At 55.4% G+C, this 7,847-nt stretch overlaps 1 protein-coding gene and 1 pseudogene across 1 annotated transcript in view; one reads left to right on the forward strand and one right to left on the reverse strand.

The window, feature by feature from the left end:
* PLEKHG4B (pleckstrin homology and RhoGEF domain containing G4B) overlaps positions 1-7,847 on the reverse strand; it is an 87,150-nt gene that overhangs the window by 66,587 nt on the left and 12,716 nt on the right.
* LOC116552444 lies at positions 448-1,475 on the forward strand (annotated as a pseudogene).

Here is a 7,847-nt window from a genome sequence, read left to right on the forward strand (position 1 = left end):
CTGTGGGCACACACATGCACACACACACACACTCAGAACTGCACACAGCACCTGGGTCTCCCTGTGAGCACACACATGCACACACACACACTCAGAAGCTGCACGTGGCACCTGGGTCTCCCTGTGGGTACCTACTCTCCTCCCTCCCCTGCCTGTGCACCCACCCACCCTGGGCTCTGGGTCTTACTTCCACACCAAAATCTGTTCTCAGCCTTCACCCTGCTACAGGAGGAGCCATTCATGAATTTAGTGACGCAAGGAGTTTGCAGAGTGAGGTCCTGAGAAAACCTCTCACATACATTTGTTTTGGGTTTTGAAATGTGAGCACACTGTGGACAATTTTAAGTGCAGTTTTACATGTTCACGAAATTGGCCACCTAATACTGTTGGCAGATTTTTCTGCCAAACTAAGAACAAAATACCTTGAAATAAATAAAATTGCAAGTATTTTAAAATAACTCCATTTAGGCCTAAGGTAATTTCTATCGTGAAATCTAAACAGCAACATTTTCATCCAAGGACTGGAAGTATCTTCTGCTGGGTGGGGTGGGCTGCCAGCCCCAGGGACGGACCCCACCTGCCCCGACGCCTGTCCTGGATGGCAGTACTGGTGCTCTCCTCACGGAACTGAAAATAACTAGGAGGAGAGCCACAGCTCTGGACAGTTCAGCTATTCCCAGTTCTCTCACACTCAAAACAACACGGTAGTGAAATAGAAAAAAAGAGGCCGCAGAGTTCAACAGCAGGTTTCCAAGATGCTGCCCAATGGAAACAGTGGTTCTGGAAAAGCGGGGAAATGGGGAGCAGGCTCTGGGAGTGACAGTGCTGACAAGGTCCCAAAGGCAGTGGCAATGCAGGAAAGGCCAGACACACTCTGCGAAAAGCAGTTCAAAATCATGGAAGCCGTGGAAGAGTTCAAGTCTGGGATGAATTCAGTGAAGTGAAGGTAAAGACAGGCACGGGGGCGGCTTGGGCTGGGTGACCGGAGGGTCCACACTGGGACCATTTCAAGCAGCAGCGTTTGCCTTGCCTGTCGGTGGGATGGATAAGCCTGTGTCTACAGACCCACCAGTTAAGACAAAATTTGGATATCATATTATTATGGTTGCAGGAAGAAAATAAAATCGTATGAAAGACTGAAAAAAAAAATGAAGAGCCATCTTCAAGCTGCAGGTGTGCCTCCAGACCTCTGCTCCCTTTTCCTCCTAATAGCCGTGAGGCCGTCTGATTTCTATCAGTAGCGAAGTGCCTGCCATCTACAATTTCCTCACTGAACTGGATTCCCAACAAGTGTTTGTCAATGAGCAAATGGAGACATTGCTAAGGTCGCAGGTCTGCAAGAGGAAGCAGCCTCCATGAGAGACGTGGTCACTGAAAAGCTCAGGTCACTTTCTTTTCACCAAACACCCTGCACATGTCAAGACATGCAGACAATTCTGCAAACAGCGGCTGTTTCCAGGGACACCCTGGCTGCTGTGAGTGGAAATCCAGGAATCAGGTTCCTAAGGCTCCTGAACGGTGATGCCAGAGCAGGGGCCGAACTGGGGAAGAGACCCTGCCAGCCTGCAGGGAGGCAACCTCAGGACGCCCCTGCCACCTGCGTGGTCGTCAGGGGCTGGTGGGTGGAACACGCTTGGGAGCCCTGGGGCTGCCCTGCATGTGCAAACCCCCTGGGAGCATGGCCTGGAAACCAAGGCAGCCACTTTGGCGGGCGGGGTAGGGCCTGCACTATGGCACTGGCATGACACGGCCCCTCCTTGGCTGGTGAGCAGGTCCAAGCCAGCCCCATGTCGGGCCAGTGCGTTTGGATCAGCTTTTTTGGCTGACCCTGCACTGGCCCTTCAGAGACCCCATCACCACTTCTCAGCCCTTCTCATGCCACGGGCAGTAGGGGCGCTGCCTGTGACTTGTGGCTTCTCCACCACCGAACCCTGGGCCGCCGGGTGCCAAGCTCACCTTCCCAACCTGGGCTGGGCTCTCCCTTCTTCAACTCGGAGCCACTCACCGGGCTGTCCTCCAAGCTAGACCATCAGGTCCTGAGGGCTGGGGCGGACCAGCGTCTCCTTCCTCGCCCAGCATGGGCTGGGCTCACCACAGCGACAGTCCCACCTGAGCTCCCAACAGGGTCCAGTGCGTGGACAGCCATCCAGGGGCACCAAGTGCCCTGAGCCTTGGGCTTCCTAGGGCACTGGGGCGTTGAGTCCTGCGTCCCTGATGTGAAAGTCTCAGAACCGGTAACGGTCAACACGGGGGCTCATGCCATGCACCAGCCACGGTTTTTACGATTTCATGGAACCTTCGCGAGTGCCTGTGAGCAGGGAGGAATCCAAGCCTGCCTGCCGGTATCAGAGCTGGGATCCAATGGCCACCTGGCACCAGCGTGTGCTCCGTGTGTCCTGCCCCTGTGTGTTTATGGGATTAATTCTAAGAAAGTCTAAAAGATCTTCAGAGAGGGAGGAAGGCAACGTTTCACAAAAAGGGCAAAGAAGCCTGGGCGCTTAAAAGGGCTCAGCTGGCCTGGGAAAACACCGCTGCTCATACCCGTTCTCCACAGGGCTGGAGAAGGGCGTCCTGCTGCCACACGGGCAAGCTGGCACAGAACAGCCACAGGCTCCTGCAGCACAGAGCCCCCGTGCTGGGCAGCTGCTCACAGAACTTCTGCCTCCCAGGGAAGGACGGCACCTCCCTGCAGAGTGGCATCAGGCACGGCCATGGGACGAAGAAAGCAGTGGGACAAGGAGCATCAGTGCTGAGAAGCTTCCAGAGCTGGCACATGCCCCACCTTGATGCCACGTGCCAGGCAGCACCCCGGGCAGCACCCCAGAGAGAAACCGTTCCTGAGCTTGCACCCAGAGGCAGCTGCCATGTGCCGAGCTCAGGGGTGGGAGTAGAGCAAGCCTCGCTGTGCTAACCACTGTGTGGCTCTGCTGCTGACACACCATGACCAGCCCAGCCTGGCTGATGCTCCTGGACACTGGAACCCAAAGCCTTTGACCACCAGGGCAGCCATGGCACCCACCTTGGTGTGGTTCCCATCTCCACCAAAGGACTCTCTCTGGACAGGTGTCCCTACACTGTGCTTGAAGGGACGCAGCTATCTGCAGAGGATGATGTGGGTGCAATTCTGAAATGGAGCTGGTGCTCAGGGCGTTCTGGGGAGATTAAGCTCCGTGAGGTGGGGTAGGAGGTCCCATGTGGCATATCTGAATCTTGTCTGTACCCAGGAAGCTGAGGCTGTTTCAGAAACAACTCTGGGTTTTATCATTCATAGAATTTACTTTTTCATGGTATCAACAATTTTCAGTTCTCTGGTTCGGATTCAGAAAACACTGAGATAGAGGAGCTATTTCAGGGCTCAAGCACTGGGGCCGTACCTTGTGTAATAAGGCCAGCTGGTGAACCAAAATAATGATTACTGACGTAAGCCCAAAAAAGCCTCCTCTGAACTCACACTCGCCTTACTAGATGAGAGACACTATGGCGTGGGGAGTGCAGTGTACTGGCGGGTGCTGGGGGTTCCTGTGGGGTGCCGGGGGCTACTGTGGGGTGCCGGGGGTTCCTGTGTGGTGCCGGGGGTTCCTGTGGGGTGCTGGGGGTTCCTGTGAGGTGCTGGGGGTTCCTGTGGGGTGCCGGGTGCTACTGTGGGGTGCTGGGGGTTTCTGTGAGGTGCTGGGGGTTCCTGTGGGGTGCTGGGGGTTCTTGTGAGGTGCTGGGGGGTTACTGTGGGGTGCCGGGTGCTACTGTGGGGTGCTGGGGGTTACTGCCACCAAACCCTGTCAGCAGCGAGCGCCTGTCCTGCCAGCATTGTGCTGGGACACCTCACCCAGCAATTGCTCAGAAGCACCTCTCCAGGTCTACGCCAGGCCAGCTTCTTTCACGTTTATGAGCAGAATGAGGCTATCCTGACACCTTCTTTCCTTTCCTCCCTGCTCAGGTACCCAAATCCACCAATTTCTTTTAAAAACAGACTTTTACATTTTTCCTCCTTATCCTATCTGCCTGGACTCAGGTAGTATTTTTGAAAACTCGCTAAGATGGAATCGGCAGGTATCACTCTGAAGCTCAGCCAGTTTGAAAGCCTCTCCTGAAGGAAGAACTCTGGGGCTGCAGGTGCTTTACAGACCAGTGGGAGACCCCCCTCCTCCCTCACTTGCTCACCAGTGGGAGACCCCCCTCTCCCCACACTTGCTCACCAGTGGGAGACCCCCCTGCCCCCACACTTGCTCACCAGTGGGAGACTCCCCCTGCCCCCACACTTGCTCACCAGTGGGAGACTCCCCCTCCCCCCTCACTTGCTCACCAGTGGGAGACTCCCCCTCCCCCCTCACTTGCTTACCAGTGGGAGACTCCCTCCCCCTCCCCCAACACTTGCTCACCTACCCAACGGTTCAGGGGTGGGCAGCCAGTAGGTGTGTGGGTCCCGGGCTTGATCAACCAAGTGCCCAGCCCTGTATGCGTTCCTGCATCTGAGCCTTGTTTCCTCAGCCAGTGCGTGGGACGAGCTCACAGGGTCACTGACTGTGAGGGCTGGGGCAGGGGACCCCGCAGGATACGCCCACCAGGGCCCGCCAGAGGCAGGGGACCCCGCAGGATACAGCCAGCAGGGCCCGCCAGAGGCAGGGGACCCCGCAGGGTACGCCCAGCAGGGCCCGCCAGAGGCAGGGGACCCCGCAGGGTACGCCCAGCAGGGCCCGCCAGAGGCAGGGGACCCCGCAGGGTACGCCCGGCAGGACCCGCCAGAGGCAGGGGACCCCGCAGGGTACGCCCGGCAGGGCCCGCCAGAGGCAGGGTAACCCGCAGGGTACGCCCGGCAGGGCCCGCCAAAGGCAGAGGACCCCGCAGGATATGCCCGGCAGGGCCCGCCAGAGGCTGCCTTCCCCAGGACGAGCTGCCTGGGACTCCACCTGTGCTACAACACACCCTTCTGCCCCCAGGGCCTGGGACATCCCCGGTTTGTAGGCCATGGACGACCTTTTCCTAACAAGATGCCCTTTTCCATTTTAGGAGGATCACATCTTCCCATTTCATCCTGCGGTAAATGGTATCTGCATTCCTATCCATAGACTTGACATTGAAATCACAAGCAGAACAAATGATGCGTTATGAAACAAAATTACACAAAGATACCTTCCCTAAGCGTTTCCGTAACCAGTCCTCCCCAAACACTGTATCTGAGCCAGAGCGTCAAGGAGCCCGCTCTAGGGACGAGCATGCTGAGCCGACGGCAGAGTCCCTGCCAGCCAGCTGTCGGTACAGAGCAGGGGCTGGGCCCATCCTCTGTCGCTCCCCTCCTCGAAGCTGCCCCTGAGTGGGGCCCATGAGCGCCGGCCGCCAGCTGGATGTCCCCTGTACAGCTGCACAAACGCCACCCCTACACTCACAGATGCTCAGCTACTGCAGGGGCGATGAATGAGGACAGCATCTCCCAGCCACAGGTGCTGCTGATCCCATAGCCACGATCACACAGCCCAGTCCCACGTCTGAATTAATTATGCCAGTGACGCCATTAAGCATGGCCTGACTTCACAGAATCTGCCTTGCCTGAGGAGGTTTTTATCTTCTGGGAAATCTTCTCTGCCTGACAGGCGTTCAGAGTCTTTCATGGGGCGCGCTTTGGGGGAGAAGCCTCTTTGGCCCCCAAATGCAAGAAGGCACACCAAGGACTTGGGCCTGGGGTCCTCGGGAATCCTTGCCTCTCCCTCGGCTCTTCCGTTTCTAGCCGATGTTCAAGGATCTGTAGACTGTGGCCCCAGGGGACGAAATGATCAGAAGAGAAATACTGGCTGGTGACACGTGAAAATCCTATGAAGTTAAAATGCCAACGTCTGTAAATAAAGTCTTCCTGGAAGACGGTCACACCACCGGTCTATGTGTTATCTGTGGCTGCTTTTGCCCTCTATCGACAGGGTTGGGTAGCTGTGACAAAAACCCTGTGGCCCCTCAGAGCCCAAAAGTTGACTGCCTGGCCCTCACGGGAAGCAGCTGTTCCAGCTCCCAGGGGAAGAGATTCCTGCAAGGAGGTGCAGGTAGTGTGGGAGGAAGGAAGTGCTCCCACCTTGACCCGGCGGCACAGCGGGGCCCCTTGTCCCTCCTCCATCCCCAACTCTGACTGCAGTGCAGAAACCTCTCCAGGTGAGGACTTAATACCACCGTTCTCTGTCCAACACTCAAGTTTCCGTTGGCAGTGACCTGAAGCACCACGTAATCCTTCCTGATTCTGCTCAGGAACAGCTGTTCCGTGTGAGTGGCGCTGGGCTGTGGACAGACTTAGCCAGACACTGAGGCACCCAGTGCCTGTATCTCAGGGGTTTCCACTCATGGTTAAGTGCAAGGAAAATGTCTGAAAGTGGCCAGGCCAAGCCCTCATTACCCTTCTTTACATTTAATTTGATAATGTGTTATGGGGGCGCCCCAAACTTGGGAGAGGTGACAGCCTTGGGACGCACCTGGGAGCCCAAGCAGAGTCCCCCCACCCATGACAGTCCTTACTGCCCGCCACGGCCCCCACTGCCCACCACGGCCCCCCCCACCCACGATGGACCACACCGCCTGCCAAGGCCCACACCGCCCACCATGACCCACACCGCCCACCACGGCCCCCACTGCCCGCCATGGCCCACACCGCCCACCACGGTCCTCACCGCCCACCACGGTCCACACCACCCATCAGTCACCATCCTCACTGCCCATCAGTCACGATTCTCACTACCAATTATTCCATAAGAGTAACAGCATGTTTCATCTTAAAAGGATTCAAAGCTTCTTTTTAAATACAAAATGCAAACTGATAATGAAATGCTGGCTTTTATGGCATTTTTGGCTGAATTTAACTCTTAGTTCTTCGAACCAGTCAGCCCTGAGCTAGATTCTTCACACTAAAACATGACTTAAGCTGGAAGGTTTGTTCATTCAAAACCATGACTAGGCCAGAGAAGTTTACACCAATGTAAAGGAAAATGCAGTCTTAATTATACCAAGTCTGACTTTTCTACCATAGCATCCAGCAGGGAAACTGCTGGCATCCATCAAGACCTGGTCCCACCACAGAGCAGGAGAGAGAGGCAGAGCGCAGGGGAGCGCGGGGCACGCTCGGCCCATGGGACCCCCACCCCAGCCTCTGCAGGCACCGAATGTCACTGTTCTTCAGGAAGCTGGGTGGTAATAACCACCTTTCCTGCTAAGTTGTCTTGAAAACCCTTAGGTAGAAAAAGGTCCTCAAAATGTGTCGGCACAATTAGACATACAGCTTCTCAGGTCTCAAAGGGAAAAATGCATTCTCTTTCCTCCGAGGGGCTGCTGGCAGCACTGCTGAATGGAACCAGAACAAACCGACTTCAAAGGAAAAATGAATTCTCTTTTGTCTGAGGCCAGCTGCTGTACCAGATCTGTCTGGGATCCTGTATTTAAACAGCACACCTGGCCTCCCCAAACTATTCCCATGCATGCTTCCAAAAGAGAAATAACTAATTTTCGATGATACCATGACAGGATACTTGAAACTAAGTTTTCTGAATTGTAGATTTGACAACAGATTCCACCTAAATCGTCAATTACAGTTTTTTTCTAACACCTTCAGATTCTATCTAACAACATAAACAAGAGGAGGTACAAAAGTGGTAAGTGGAGGTATGCTGTGTGTTCGCATGACTGGATCTGAAATGTCACCTAACATCCTTCCAAAGCAGCCTCTGAGCAGGGCCCCCCGCCACAGCTATCAATCCCTGGTCGTAACAGGAATCAGCCTCATGGAGAAGTCTTCAAGACAGAAGCACGAGAATCCAGAACAGCCCCCATCCTCTATCCAGCAATTCTCCACCTTCAGGACGAGAGCCTGAGAGCCCAGATGA

The sequence above is a fragment of the Sapajus apella genome, unplaced genomic scaffold (genome assembly GCF_009761245.1).
Source record: "Sapajus apella isolate SASKATOON/1434 unplaced genomic scaffold, GSC_monkey_1.0 scaffold11, whole genome shotgun sequence".
In the NCBI taxonomy this organism is placed as follows: Eukaryota; Metazoa; Chordata; class Mammalia; order Primates; family Cebidae; genus Sapajus; species Sapajus apella.